The following is a 14,098-nucleotide window of genomic DNA, read 5'->3' as shown; positions in this document are numbered from 1 at the left end:
AAACCTAGGAAATTATGGAAGTAGCATCCAAAGGCCCACCATACATGCCAACAACTTTGAATTAAAACCCCAGCTCATCACCCTTGTTCAGAACAACTGCTCATTTGGAGGAAGTGCCCAAGAAGATCCCAATTAACATCTAACCACCTCCCTGAGAATATGTGACACTGTGAAGTCTAATGGAGTCCATCCAGATGTCTATAGGCTGTTTTTGTTCCTTTTTTCACCTAGGGACAAAGCATTTAAGTGGCTAGAATCCTTCTCGAAAAAGAGCTTAACAAATTGGGAAGATGTGGTGAACAAGTTTTTGGCAAGATTCTACCCTCCTCAAAGAATTAACAGGCTGAGAGCTGAGGTGCAAACATTCAAGCAACAAGATGGTGAAACTCTTTATGAGGCATGGGAGAGGTTTAAGGACTTAACAAGAAGATGCCCACCTGACATATTCAATGAATGGGTTCAACTTCACATTTTCTATGAAGGTCTTTCTTATGAGTCAAAGAAGGCTGTAGACCATTCATCAGGAGGCTCTCTAAATAAGAAGAAAACTATTGAAGAAGCCATAGATGTCATTGAAATGGTAGCTGAGAATGACTACTTCTATGCTTCTGAAAGAAGCAACACTCGAGGAGTAATGAAGATGAACCATATGGATGCATTGCTGGCTCAAAATAAGATGATCACCAAGCAGCTAGCAGATCTCATGCCTTTTTCCTTGTGTTCCTTGATGTCACTTTGCTCCTTGTGGTTTCTTCTTTCAGGAGGGTTTTATTGCTTGTCTCAGATGACTCTAGTGGGTCTAGTTTCTCTTGGATTACACTTGACTGTTGCTCCTTCTGATCACATTGGTTGTCAACCATAGAAGTTCTTAAGTGTGGTGCTTGCGCCCCCTTGTCTGGCTCTTCCTTCGACTCTTCATTATCATCATCTGCTTCTTGTGATGGTTTGAAAACGTTGAAGGTGAGCTGTTCATCGTGTATCCTCAATACTAGCTTTCCTCGCTCCACATCTATAAGCGCCCTGACTGTGGCTAAAAATGGCCTTTCCAAGATGATGGGATGGATGGGATTCTCTTCCATTTCTAGGATAACAAAGTCCGTGGGCAGGAAGTAGTTCCCAACCTTCACTAACACGTTCTCAACAACTCATATTGCCTGTTTTTGAGTTTTGTCAGCCAATCTGATGATTACATCTGTGGGTGTTAGCTTATTGATTTGAAGCTTTTTCGTGAGGGATAGAGGCATTAAGTTGATACTTGCTCCCAGGTCACAGAGTCCCTTATCAATCATTGTCTCTCCTATAGCACAGGGAATGTGGAAACTCCCTGGATCCTTCTTCTTAGTAGGTGGCTCTGTTTGGATGAGAGCACTGCACTCCTTATTCATCTTTATTGTTTGTCCACCCTTCAATGAACTCTTTTTGGCCAGCAGTTCCTTTATGTACTTGATGTAGAAGGGCATTTGTTGGAGGGCCTTAATGAATGGTATATTTACATCAAGAGATGCAAACATGTAAAGGAACCTTGAATACATTCTCCTTGCTACACCACCTTTGAGCCTTTGGGGAAAGGGTGCATATGGGTTCAAGGCCCCCTCCCCCTTTTTCTTTAGCTTCTCCTTGTGTGTGGGATGGGGTGTATAGTTTCTTTCTTCATGAATTCCCTTTGGACTATCTTGGAGATGTTCTTTATGTGTGTCTATTTCCTCCATACTCCTCTCATCACTTGTGGTGATTATCTTGCATTCTTCCCACCTTACTTTCTTTATTTCTCCTCTTGGGTTCTTCTCTGTATCACTTGGGAAACTATCAATAAGTTTGGGAAACTGTTGAGAAAGATATCCTACTTGGGACTCCAGCCTCTTGATGTTTTCCCCTTGGTTTTTGATATTAGCACGCACTTCATCCTTGAACACTCTGTTGTCTTGGACTTCTTTGCATATGTCTTCAAGTAGAGCCTCAATTTCGGAAAGTCTATCCTCGGTTGGTGATGGTGGGTTGAGATTAGGTGGTTGAGAAGGGTGATTAGGTAAGTGTTGATAGGATCTCTGTGAGGTATGTTGGTGAGTTGCATTGTTGTTGGGATTGTGGTTGTGGTATCTCTGGTCTTGGCCTTGGTCTTGTTGGTTTCCCCACCCAAAGTTAGGGTGATTTCTCCATCCAGAATTATAAGTTTTGGAGTATGGATCATGGATCTGTCTGAGTGAGTTTCCAACATAGTTGGCTTGTTACCAGTCACCTTCTTCTCCTACATTCACTCCTTCTTGAGCTGGTGATGAAGTAATGACTGCTGCAACTTGGTTTTCTTCTACCTTCTTCCGAGGGGATGGAGAAATAAGAAAGTCCCTACAGAGAATTTCTCTCCATGAGATAAAGTGGTATCTGCTTACTTTCCATCTATACCACCCCATCTCCCCACCATTCCATCTCAGCTGCCTCCAGTGTATACCATCAATAAAATCTTGTCCTTAGAACATGTGGAACTTCTTAACAAAGCCAACGGAAGCAGATTCACTGCAAGAGGGGAAGATTTAAAGCACTACCAACCACCCTGACAAGGGCCAAACGTCAAGCTAATGACGCTAAAGAAGCGCTTCATGGAAGGCAACCCATGTTCTATACCCTCTCTTTTTAATCTCTAATAGTAGTAATAAAGTAAAGTCCATGGATTCTAAATCAATTTCGACAAACAATATAAGAATCCCTACATGCAGCATATAGTACATGATAAGTTTGGTGTTCAAGGCACACCAAGAGGGCTTGAACACACTCAATGGTATGAGATTCTTTTCGAATCTTGTTGCACCATATGATCACAAATAAGTTTGGTGTTACCAACATTGCATGCATGGGAAATTGATTGGTCAATTGATTTGCATTCATGAAAAGCATTTAGTTATTTTTAAAAACAAAAGAAAAAGATTTTAACAGTAGCTATTTCATACTTTAATTTTTCCCACCAAAAAATCAATTGATCTTTTTTGCATTCCTTTTGTCTTGTATAGGAAATCAAAAAGGGGATTGGTGGTACTTGATGGGACAACCAAAGAAAGGAGGTTCGGCCACTATACCAAGGAAACCACACACTTGTCTTTAAGGGGAGTATCTTGGGAAGTGTTGCCATGCAACATTGGAAGTTGGATAGCCTTGGAGACCGAACCAAGACCCTCATAAAAGAGGTGATCCGTGTGCTCATCCAATGCGAAACCCCAACCATCCATCATTAAGCTATGCTATCAATCCACACTCTTCACTCTCATCATTTCCCTATATAACCTCCACTTTACACCCATTCCATGCGTAATTGTCATTCCCATCCATCTCTCTCGTCCTTCTCTCAAACACACACCCCATCCTCCACCAAAAGTTTCATATACATTCTCATGGCCACATCTTGTGAGTCGCAAATATACCAACCATCACTCATGGCATTGTCGAGCTCTAAGAGGAGAACAGGGAAGGAACCTATGGGGTAGCCTCCTTTCGATACCAGGAGATTCAAGACCGCCTTCCATGAGCTCCAATATGAACGGATCAAAAATAAGAAAATATTACCAGAGTTGACATTCCAGTTCAATGAAGATGAGTGCCCAAAGATTAGAGAGAAGATTGCACAGAGGGGTTGGCAAAAGCTCACGAACCCAGAAACTAAGATAAATGCGAACCTCATCAATGAATTCTATGCCAATATGGCCAAAGAAGACAGTACTAGGGCCCCCACCTTCAAAAGCTATGTGAGAGGAACAGAGGTGGACTTCAGCCCCAATGCTATAACAAGGACTCTTCAGCTAAAATCGCCACATTTTGATGAGTTCAGTTATCAAGTAAGAATAAGCAATGCCCCCGACGAAGATGAACTTGAAGAAATAGTGAATGATATGTGTGTGATAGGATCTGATTGGGAAAGATACTCGAATAAGAGGCTGCGGTTCATTAGGAGAGGAGACCTCATCCCGGAAGCCAAGGGATGGTTTGAGCTTGTAAGAAGGTCTATCCTTCCAGCCGCAAATAATTCTGAGGTCAATATTGCTTGAGCTACCATGGTACATTGCTTAGTAAAGGGTGGGGACATCAATGTGCACGAAATCATAGTTGAAGGGATCCAGGATTCAGCCGAGAAGAATGATCCGGGTGCTAGACTTTGGTACCCCAGCACCATCCTTAGATTATGCATGAAAGCCAAGGTTGTATTCGAAGATAACAATCCACAGTGGGTAAATCCTGGGAGATTAGTTACCCTCCAGCGTATAAACTATGTGACACCCGCGCAACAACAAAGAAGACCTCAGATAGGGAAAAGAACTACACAAGAAGAGCCTCACAAAGAAGAACCTCACCAAGAAGAACCCCAACAAACAGGGTACCAGCAAGAAGGGCAATATGATCCAACCAGCATAAATCTGTTTCACATTCAAGGAGCCATTGAGGATCTGGCAAGGAGCTATATGGAGGGACAAGAACAACAACTGCATGTCCAATCTCAAAGGATGGATCGTCAAGAAGAACTACTTTCTGGTTAGATGGATCAACAAAGAGAGTGGCAGAAACAGCAAATGGAGTTGCAACAGGAGCATTACTCCCAACTCACCCAAGCCATCAATCAAGTGATCGAAAGGCAAGAGAGCCAAGACAAATGCCTTCAAGAACTCAACCAACGCCAGATAGCCCAGATGAAAGCATTCAACGAATTCAGTGTGCTCAACGAAGGAAGGTAACTGCATCGGGAAGAATTTAGCATAAACACTCAGGCCAAGTTAACTTATATAATTGGGCATATGCATAACTTGCACCCTGCCATTCCAAGTTATGAGGCAGTCCACAAGGACTTAACTGAACAAGAAGAGGGAAAGGTGAAACAACAAAAGGAAGCATTAAAGAAGAAGATGGAGGATGCTGGTTTCTGGAAAAAGCTGATCGAGAAGCGCAAAGGAAATGGGGACTCAAGCAATCAAGGAGGACCCCAAGACAAAGGGACATGAGCATTCCAATAAGTAAAAGGTGGTAAAGTTCCTTCTTAGTTTTATCTCTTTCATGCTTTAAATAAGGAAAATCATGTATGAAATAGAGCATGCTTCCATAGTAGTTTAGGATTTTCAATTCTGCCTTTAAAGCTTTATTTGCTTAGGTCTATGCTTACTAGTCTAATGTTCATGCTTCATTTTCATCTTGCTTATTGTATGCTTGTCCTTTAAGTCAATCAAAAAGAAGATGTTATGAAAAGAACAAGAGTGGAGTATCTTGTGAAGTAAATTCTGAATGTTTGTGGTAGGGTGATCAATTAGCTAAGTTGGTTCACCAACAAGGTAGGAAGGCAACTACCTACCCTGAATCATATGCTTGAAACACACCCCAGGAGACTAGCTAATCGATAAGATCCTAATAAGAAAAGAGAGAGAGCAATAAAAGTCAAAAAAGAAAGAAAAACAATAAGAGATGATGCTAGGCACCAAGGGTTTGAAAATTGAGGCATGTGTTTGTGGTGTTCATGTGCAAGGGATATGCTTGGATGAATAAGCTCTTAGGGGTGCCTTATCACTTGGTAACTTGGATTAACTAATCTGGGATTATCAGCTGAAAGTCTACTATCAAGAGTAACCTTTGCTACAGAACACTTAGCAACCCAAAGAGGTGCTGAACACCAAGGTCTCAAGAAAGAAAAATAACAAACCATGTGCCTGTGGTGTGTATGTATGGGGGAAAGAGACTTGAGGGAGTAAGTCCTTAGGGGTGCCTTAACACCTAGCACCTTGAACCAACTGGTTCGGGAGTGTTGGCTGAAAGCTTATCTTAAAGAGTCGCCCTCTTACAGAGCACTTAGCCTAAAAAGGAATGCAATAAAACCTGAAAAAGAAGGAAGGATCAACAATTAGGAAGTTTCAAAGGATGCAATCAAGAGAGTGTTCAAGGGCATGATAAAGGCCTGAAAACCAGTAAAGGAATGAACCTAAGTTGCTATGCATGAAACCCCAAAAACTAGGAATTTTACTTTTATATTGTTTATCTTGTTCTTTTATTCATTCTTCCTATGTTTCAGTACTTGCTTAGGGACAAGCAAGCTTTAAGTTTGGTGTTGTGATGCCAGAGCATCTAGGCCAGTTTCACTGACCTTTTCTTTACTGTTTTAAGGTAGTTTCATGCATTTTCTTAGAAAATAAGCAAGTTTTGGATGAAATTTCATTTACACCTTGATTCAAGCAACTAGTGTGAATTTTACATGATTTCATGAGGAATTTGCAAGTATTAAATGACAAATTGATGATGCATAATCTCATGACATGGGCTAGAGCTTTGATGCACTTTATTTGCTTGATTTCAAGACAAAGGAAGCAAGAAGAAGCCACGTTAGCAGTCACGTTAACCTAATTAACGTAACCACTAACGTGGAATAGGGACAAGCTTGTAGCGTTAATAAAAAAGGTGACCACCAATAACGCCTGCGAAGCCATCATAAGCCCACAATAATTGGCACGTTAAATAGGTTAATGTAGTAGTTAACGTGGAAAAAAAGGGAGCTCCAGCGTTAGTGGTGAAAGTGAATACCACTAATGCTACAAATTGGCAATTAGCCACGTTAAGAGTCACGTTAACTTAGTTAACGTGAACTCTAACGTGGAAGGAAAAGACAATGCCAACGTTAGTGACACTCACCTTTGTCACTAACGTTGGATTAAGCCAGCATTGCCCATGTTAGTGGTCACGTTAAGACCACTAACGTGAGAGATAACGTGGAGCTATACATGAGGAGCCAACGTTAGTGACACTCACCTTTGTCACTAACATTGGAGATGGCATTCACTACCACGTTAGTGGCCACATTAACCTTGCTAACGTGAACTCTAACGTGAAGAGGAGGGGCGTTTGGAGCGTTAGTGACAAAGGTAAGTGTCACTAACGCTCTCGAAGCTTAGGCATGCCCACGTTAAGAGCCACGTTAACCTAGTTAATGTGAACTCTAACATGGGGAAAGGGGGCACAATGCAACGTTATTGGAAAAGGTGATTCCCAATAACGTTTGTGAAGGATCATGAGTCAACGTTAGTGGTCATGTTAGTGCCACTAACGTTGAAGTTAACGTGGACCATTTTGGGGTTGGAACGTTAGTGAGAAAGGTGATTTCCACTAACGTTCTCGAACCCACATTTTCACTTAGCATTAACACAAATAACGTCCTAACTAACGCCCATGCCTAACTCACACTTTTCTGCAAGCTGAGCCCACTGAAGAATGTACTTGCTTCAACTCAAGATCTAAGGCCCACATCCAAGACTTGAAGAACTCACTAAAAGGTCAAGAAGAGTAGTATATATAGGAGTAGTTTTGAACTATAGAGAAGCTTGGCACTTTGGAGAGCTACCCTCTGTACATTTACTTTTCTGCATTTTCTAGTTAAGCATGTATTCTTTTCTGCCATTTTCTATTCCCAGAGCTATGAACAACTAAACCCATTTCATTGGGTTAGGGAGCTCTGTTGTAATTTGATGGATCAGTTATAGTTTTCATTCTTCTTCTTCTTTCTTTTCTCTTGATTTGCTAGAAAGCTTTCGATCTTAATTCAATTGGTTAGTTGTCTTGGAAAAGAAACTCTCCATAATTGGATCTCCTCTGAGCCTTGGAAAAGGGATGAAGAGATCATGCTAGAAATGCTTTCTCATGTTGGACCAAATTGGGGTCTGGGCGAATATAGTGACATGTAATTAAATCAGTGACCACACTTCATCTCTTCCCATGAGCAATTAAATCAAGGAATTGGGCAATTGTTCAAGCTTAGAGAGATTGGATTGCCAAGGAATTGGGATCCAATCACTTAAGATTGCCAAGGAGATCAATGAATGCATTGATTGAGAAAGAGATGAGAATGAAGTTGATCCGGAGAATTCAACATCTCCTAAGCCCAATGAATTCCCCATTTCTGATCTTACCCATTCTCTTTACTTTCTGCCATTTATTTCCATGTTCATCTCCCCAATCTCCATTTAAGATTCTGCACTTTATTTTCTGCCATTTACTTTCTCGCCATTTAATTTCCTGCAATATCAACCACCTTTTATTTATCTCAACTAGCATACTCTTCCAACTAAAATTGCTTGACCAATCAATCCATGTGGGATTCGACCTCACTCCATTGTGAGTTTTTACTTGACGACAATTCGGTATACTTGCCGAAGGAAAATTTGTTGAGAGACAAGTTTTTGTGCATCAGCGGTGACCAAACTTTAAAGAGGTCAGTCGATTTGTCTTCGTCTAACCTGGACCTTATAGCTCGGTCCAGGGTATGAACAGTGTCCCTGCTTAAGCTTGAACCTTTCCATGAGATCGTGCTTTCTGAGCCTCGATCTCTTTGGAGAAGTCGTTGTTCAAGCATCTTGTTTGGTGTACTTCCTCCGTTCGTGAGCTTCACGTCATTTAAATGCCGTTTTGGAAATGCGAAGCATTTTTGCTTTCACTCCTTAATTGCGGCATGACGTTAGTTTCTTGGGAGTGTGCGAGCGTCTTTAAAGCCTATTGATTGGGCCTTTATTCATTTTGCCATTTCTTTTCCCTCTTTGCATTTTATTTGAAATCATCACTATCTACTTGCTCTTCGTCTTTGTTTCCTCATACCTAGAGAAAGGATTTCTTTCCTTTCGCTCTTGCTCCTTTGATTTTTCCTCCGGATTCCTACCTTTTTTTGAATTTTCGAAGCGCTCCTCGGCATGGATCGTTCGTGCCTCTGTTGTGCATTTGTTGCGGTTGCTCCTTCTTCATCGTAGGTTGGTGCTTTTTCTTTCTTTTGTCATGCCTTCTATGCTTTCCTGGTTTGCTAGTTGTTCTATGTTGGTTTTCGGTGGTATTGCATGTTTATTTTAAGGAAAGTTTTGATCTTTTTGCTTTGCTTGCACCCTCGAAGAAATGTTGGCGCCTGGATTTCTGTTTATGTTTCTTTTGTTGAGAGCTAGTGTTTTGGCTTGTAGCATTTCTTCCCTTCTGTATTCTGTATCGTTGCCTCCAAAAGGGTGCCCTTGGGTTTTGATGATGGTTTTCTGGTTTTCTTGTGAACCCTGGGGCGTTCTTTCATTTGTTGTGCGCTTGCTTTGTGATGCGCTATAAACTGAGTATAGCTACGATTAAGGAAATTGCACGATCGGCAAAATTCCTTCCGGCAAGTGCACCGGTTATCGTCGTCAAGTAAAAACTCACAATAGAGTGAGGTCGAATCCCACAAGGATTGGTTGAATGAGCAATTCGAATTAGAAGTTTGATTAGTTGAGCGGAATCAAGAATTGGATGTGAATTTGCATAAAGTAAATATGGCAGGAAACGTAAATTGCAAGGAATTGAAATTGCATAAACTTAAATTGCGAGAATTAAAGTGCGAGAAAGTAAATTGCTAAAAATAAAAGGGAATTGGGGTGATTGCATGAATTGAAAATGGCAGAATGTAAATAGAAGTGGAGATCAGAAATGGGGGTTCATTGGGGTCAGGAGATATTGAAATCTCCAAATCAAGACATTTTCATCTCTTCCTCAACCAATGCATTCATTGAATCTTGCTTGGCAATCTTATATGATTGGATCCCAATTCCTTGGCTCACCAATTCTCTCTAAAAACAAACAAATTCCCAATCCCTTGGTTTAAATGTTCATAAGAAGAGATGAAGCTCTATCACTGATTATACCACACAATTTCATGGACCACAATTTGGTAGGATTACATGTCACAATATCCATCCAAACCCCAATCCAATTCATTGTGAGAAAGCTTCTCTAGCATGAATCCATCATTCCTTTCCCAAGGTTCCGAAGGATTCCAATTATGGATAGTTTCTTTCCCAAGATAACTAACCAATGGAGTTAGATCGAGAAGCTTTCTAACAAAATTCAAGAGAAAAGATTGAAGAAGAAGATGAAACTATTATTGATTCATTGAATTACAATAGAGCTCCCTAACCCAATGAAAGGGGTTAGTGTTTCATAGCTCAGAATTCAATTACAGAGAAAATAAATTGCTAAAAGTGAAGTCTGTAAAAGATCCCCCTCAAGGGGCTGGATTCCCCTCCAATCCAGTCTGTCCTCAAATGCAGAAACTAAGGCCTTTAAATAGGCTCCCTAAATTACAAATGAAAATGAAATTAAAAGCAAATTACATTCAAATGAAAATAAACTATTCTAGATGATTCTTGTGGCCTTGATTTGGTGTTGTTGATGGGCCTTGCTTGCTTGAAGGGTAGAGTGACATAATTGATCCAAAAAGGATAATGATCCATTAAACTACACTCAAACGAAGCAACCCAGGAGTGTACATAGTCGAACACGTTTAACCTCCAGTTTAAGGTTAAACTGGAGGTTAAACTTGGAAATGAAGAAAGCACACCCTGGAGGCAATTTGGGTCGACCACGTTTAACCTCTAGTTTGAGGTCAAACTGGAGGTTAAACTTGGAATTGAAGAAAACACCCTGGAGGAAGGAAAACCATCGAACACGTTTAACCTCCAGTTTGAGGTCAAACTGGAGGTTAAACGTGGAAACACTTCCCTTTCATTGAGTCGTCACTTTGTTCTCTTGTCAACCTTGCCAATTTGATGCCAAATATGGACTATTATACCTCGTTGGAAAGCTATGGATGTCTACTTTCCAATGCAACTGGAAGCACCTCAATTGGAGTTCTACAACTCGAGTTATACTCCATGGAAGGTGAAGAGGTCAGCTGGCCTGATTGCATGTTGGTACTATGCTCTTCTATGCACATTACGGGGCTGTTTTCTCCCTTAATTTTTAGTATCCACCATGCATGCCATATATGCTTGGAAAGCTCTAGATGTCTTCTTCCCAATGCATTTTGAATCACCTCATTTGGAGTTTTGTAGCTCAAGTTATTTATGTTTGAAGAAGGCATGGTCAAGCTGTTTCCATATAACACGTTTAACCTCCCATCATTCTGGCGTTTAACCTCCAGTTTGAGGTCAAACTGGAGGTTAAACGTGGAATGCTCCTTAGTGCCATTTCTCATTTTGGCGTTTAACTTCCAGTTTGAGATCAAACTGGAGGTTAAACGCCAGTTATAGCATTTCCTTTCTTCTCATAATTTTGGCGTTTAAGCTCCAGTTTAACCTTAAACTGGAGCTTAAACGTCCCATTTGATATTCAAGCTTCCTTTATTCATTTTGTTGCTTCCTTGCCTAGCCTCTTCTTCCCTGAAATCATCCAAACAATTGCATCAAAGTCTTGCAAAATTTCATGAGAATTCATCCATTCATAGCATTCAAGGAATATAACTAAAAACTCATGGAATTTGCATCAAAATCCTCATGTTTGAATGATTTAAAACAAGCATGACTATTTGGCCCAAATGATTACTTAAGGCTCAAGAAAATGCATAAAACAACTAAAAATAAAAGAAAAAGGCTAGTGAAACTAGCCTAAGATGCCTTGGCATCACTTTGCTTTTGTTGATTCTGTCCGAGTTGCTTTGGTGGTGACATTCCTTTTATTTCCTTGCTGTAGGTGTAGTTTTCTTATGTCTTCACGTAAGAACATTGTCAAGATATCTACAAAGGTCCCCCCTGGTATCGCTAACTAGTTAGATTCTATAGTATTGATGTGTGTTACTGTGGCCGACCCGGAGTATTGTGAAAAACTTAGGAGATTTCATAGGATCTGTAGTAGTAGGGATGATGAAAAGAACTACGAGCTGGTGTCGCCCAATCCTAAGGAGAGAGTTAGTTTCCCTCCCCTAGGTCGGGCAGAGCGACCTTTTTTCTATGCCTATGACTATTTCTTTACCCAACTAGGTATTACCCTTCCTTTTACCACATTTGAGAATGAAGTTTTGTGGAACTGTAATGTGGCCCCGTCGCAGCTTCACCCGAACTCTTGGGTTTTTATGAAGATTTTTCAGTTGTTATGCCAAGAGCTGGGTGTCCGACCTACCCTATCCCTTTTCCTTTTCTTGTTTGTGCTGACCAAACTGGGGGTGGCCAAGAAGAAGGCTTCTTGGATCTCCTTTCGGGCTACCCAGGGGAGAAAAGTTTTTTTCATGTTTGATGACTCTTTTCGGGACTTTAAAAATTTTTATTTTAAAATCTGGGCTGTTAAGGATGTTCGCCCCTTTTTTCTGGACGAAAATGATGAGCCAACTTTTCCCTTATGGTGGCAGAAAGATCCTGTAGTTCTTAAGTATCCCTGGGAGAATTTAGATGAAGTGGAGAGGGCCTTTGTGGGTGTTTTAGAGGAGCATTGGGGGGAGCCTCCTCACCTGGACACTAAAAAGTTTTTAGGGGATCCCACTCTTCTCCGTTCCGAACTAGGTAGTGTCCGACCTTTTCTTTCATAGAAAGTTTTCTTTTATTGATTGTGATCTTGTCATTATCTACTGTGTAACTGTTTTCCTGGCTTCTTTTCAGAGATGGTGTCGTTGAAGAACGAAACTCTCGCGCGATCTAGAATTTTCACAAATAACTTTCCGTTGTAAGTATAGCTTCTAGACTGACAAGAATTCCTTTCTTACAAATGTTTTGGTTGTCACAAGTAACAAATCCAATAAAATTTATAAACCGAGGTATTCAAATCTCGGGTCATCTTCTCAAGGAATTGCAGGGAAGTATGATTTATTATTGGTTATGGAAAACAGTATTTTTGGGTTTTTAAAATAAGGAACAAGTAATGTAAAATAACAAGTCGTTAAAATAATAACTAATAAAGCTCTTGGCAAGGTATGGGAATTGAAAATCCCATCCTAGTTATCCTTATCAGGTGTGATGAGTATTGTCCATTGCTCCCACTTATTCAACCCTTACTAAATAAAGGAAAGTCAAGTGGACGAATTAATTTGATTTCTCAAGTCCTAGTCAACTCCTAAGGAAAGACTAGCTTTAGAGGGATCCAAATCAACCAGCAAACTTCAAATATTAATCAATTGCTGAGTTTGATAACTAAAGAGTTACCAATTACTCAACCAAAGCCAAAAGGAAAAAATCCAAATTATTTATATAATAAATAAAAGAAAGCAATCATAAGTCTGAAATATATCAAATTGTATTAAATAGAAGATTAATCTAAACATAAAGAATTCATAAACCAAATTGAGAAAATAAATAAAAGGAATATTAAACCTGGAAATTGAGAAGAACAAATCCTAAATCCTTTAAGAGGAATCCTAATCCTAAATCCTAAGAGAGAGGAGAGAACCTCTCTCTCTAAAAACTACATCTAAATTATGAAAAGTGAATTATGAGTGATGTCTGATGTGTTGTATAAATGGATGGATTCCCCCACTTTATAGTCTCTAATCTGTGTTTTTCTGGGCCGAAAACTAGGTCAAAAACGGCCCAGAAATCGCTGATTGCGAAATCTGCCACGCTGATTTTCGTCACTGCGATGCATCCGCGTGGAGCACGCGTTCGCGTCACCTAGCTGTATGGCCACTATGGCAAATTATATATCAAATCGAAGCCCCGGACGTTAGCTTTCCAACGCAACTGAAACCGTTGCATTTAGACATTTGTAGCTCATGTTATGACCATTTGAGTGCGAAGAGGTCAAGCTGGACAGCTTAGCAACTTCTTCAACTTCTTGTATTCCTTCCACTTTTGCATGCTTCCTTTCCATCCTCTGAGCCATTCCTGCCCTGTAATCTCTGAAATCACTTAACACACATATCAAGGTATCGAATGGTAATAAGAGAGGATTAAATATAGCAAATTAAAGACTCTAGGAAGCAAGTTTTTAATCGTAGAACAAAATCTGCAAGGAATTGTAAAACATGCAAATAGTATGAATAAGTGTGCAAAGGCTTGATAAGAACCACTCAATTAAACACAATATAAACCATAAAATAGTGATTTATCAACCTCCCCACATTAGCATGTCCTCATGCTAAGCTCAAGAGAACTAAAAGAGTGAAGAGAAATGGTATGAAATGCAACCTATGAATGCAACTAAATGCAGAATGCTTTTTTCCTACTTGGTTAAAAGTAAATAAGCTCTTCAAGACAAATCTGAACTGGATTTCACTAATTCAAATCACAAAATAAAGTACAAGTAACTTGTAAAAGAAAATAGCTCATGAAAGCCGGGAACAAGGAATCGAGCATCTAACCCTCACTGGAAGTGTATGCACTCTAAT

General features: G+C 40.1%; 1 non-coding gene across 1 annotated transcript; it reads right to left on the bottom strand.

Moving 5' to 3' along the window:
* Positions 1–340: 340 nt before the first annotated feature.
* Positions 341–444, bottom strand: LOC130964033 (small nucleolar RNA R71). Its single transcript, XR_009080146.1, has one exon. It is a non-coding gene; the product is annotated as a small nucleolar RNA R71 (small nucleolar RNA).
* Between the last annotated feature and the right edge of the window lie 13,654 nt (positions 445–14,098).

The sequence above is a fragment of the Arachis stenosperma genome, chromosome 2, assembly GCF_014773155.1.
Source record: "Arachis stenosperma cultivar V10309 chromosome 2, arast.V10309.gnm1.PFL2, whole genome shotgun sequence".
Taxonomy (NCBI): domain Eukaryota; kingdom Viridiplantae; phylum Streptophyta; class Magnoliopsida; order Fabales; family Fabaceae; genus Arachis; species Arachis stenosperma.
The sequence above is the reverse complement of the archived record's forward strand: the minus strand, read 5'-3'. Positions and strand labels throughout refer to the sequence as shown.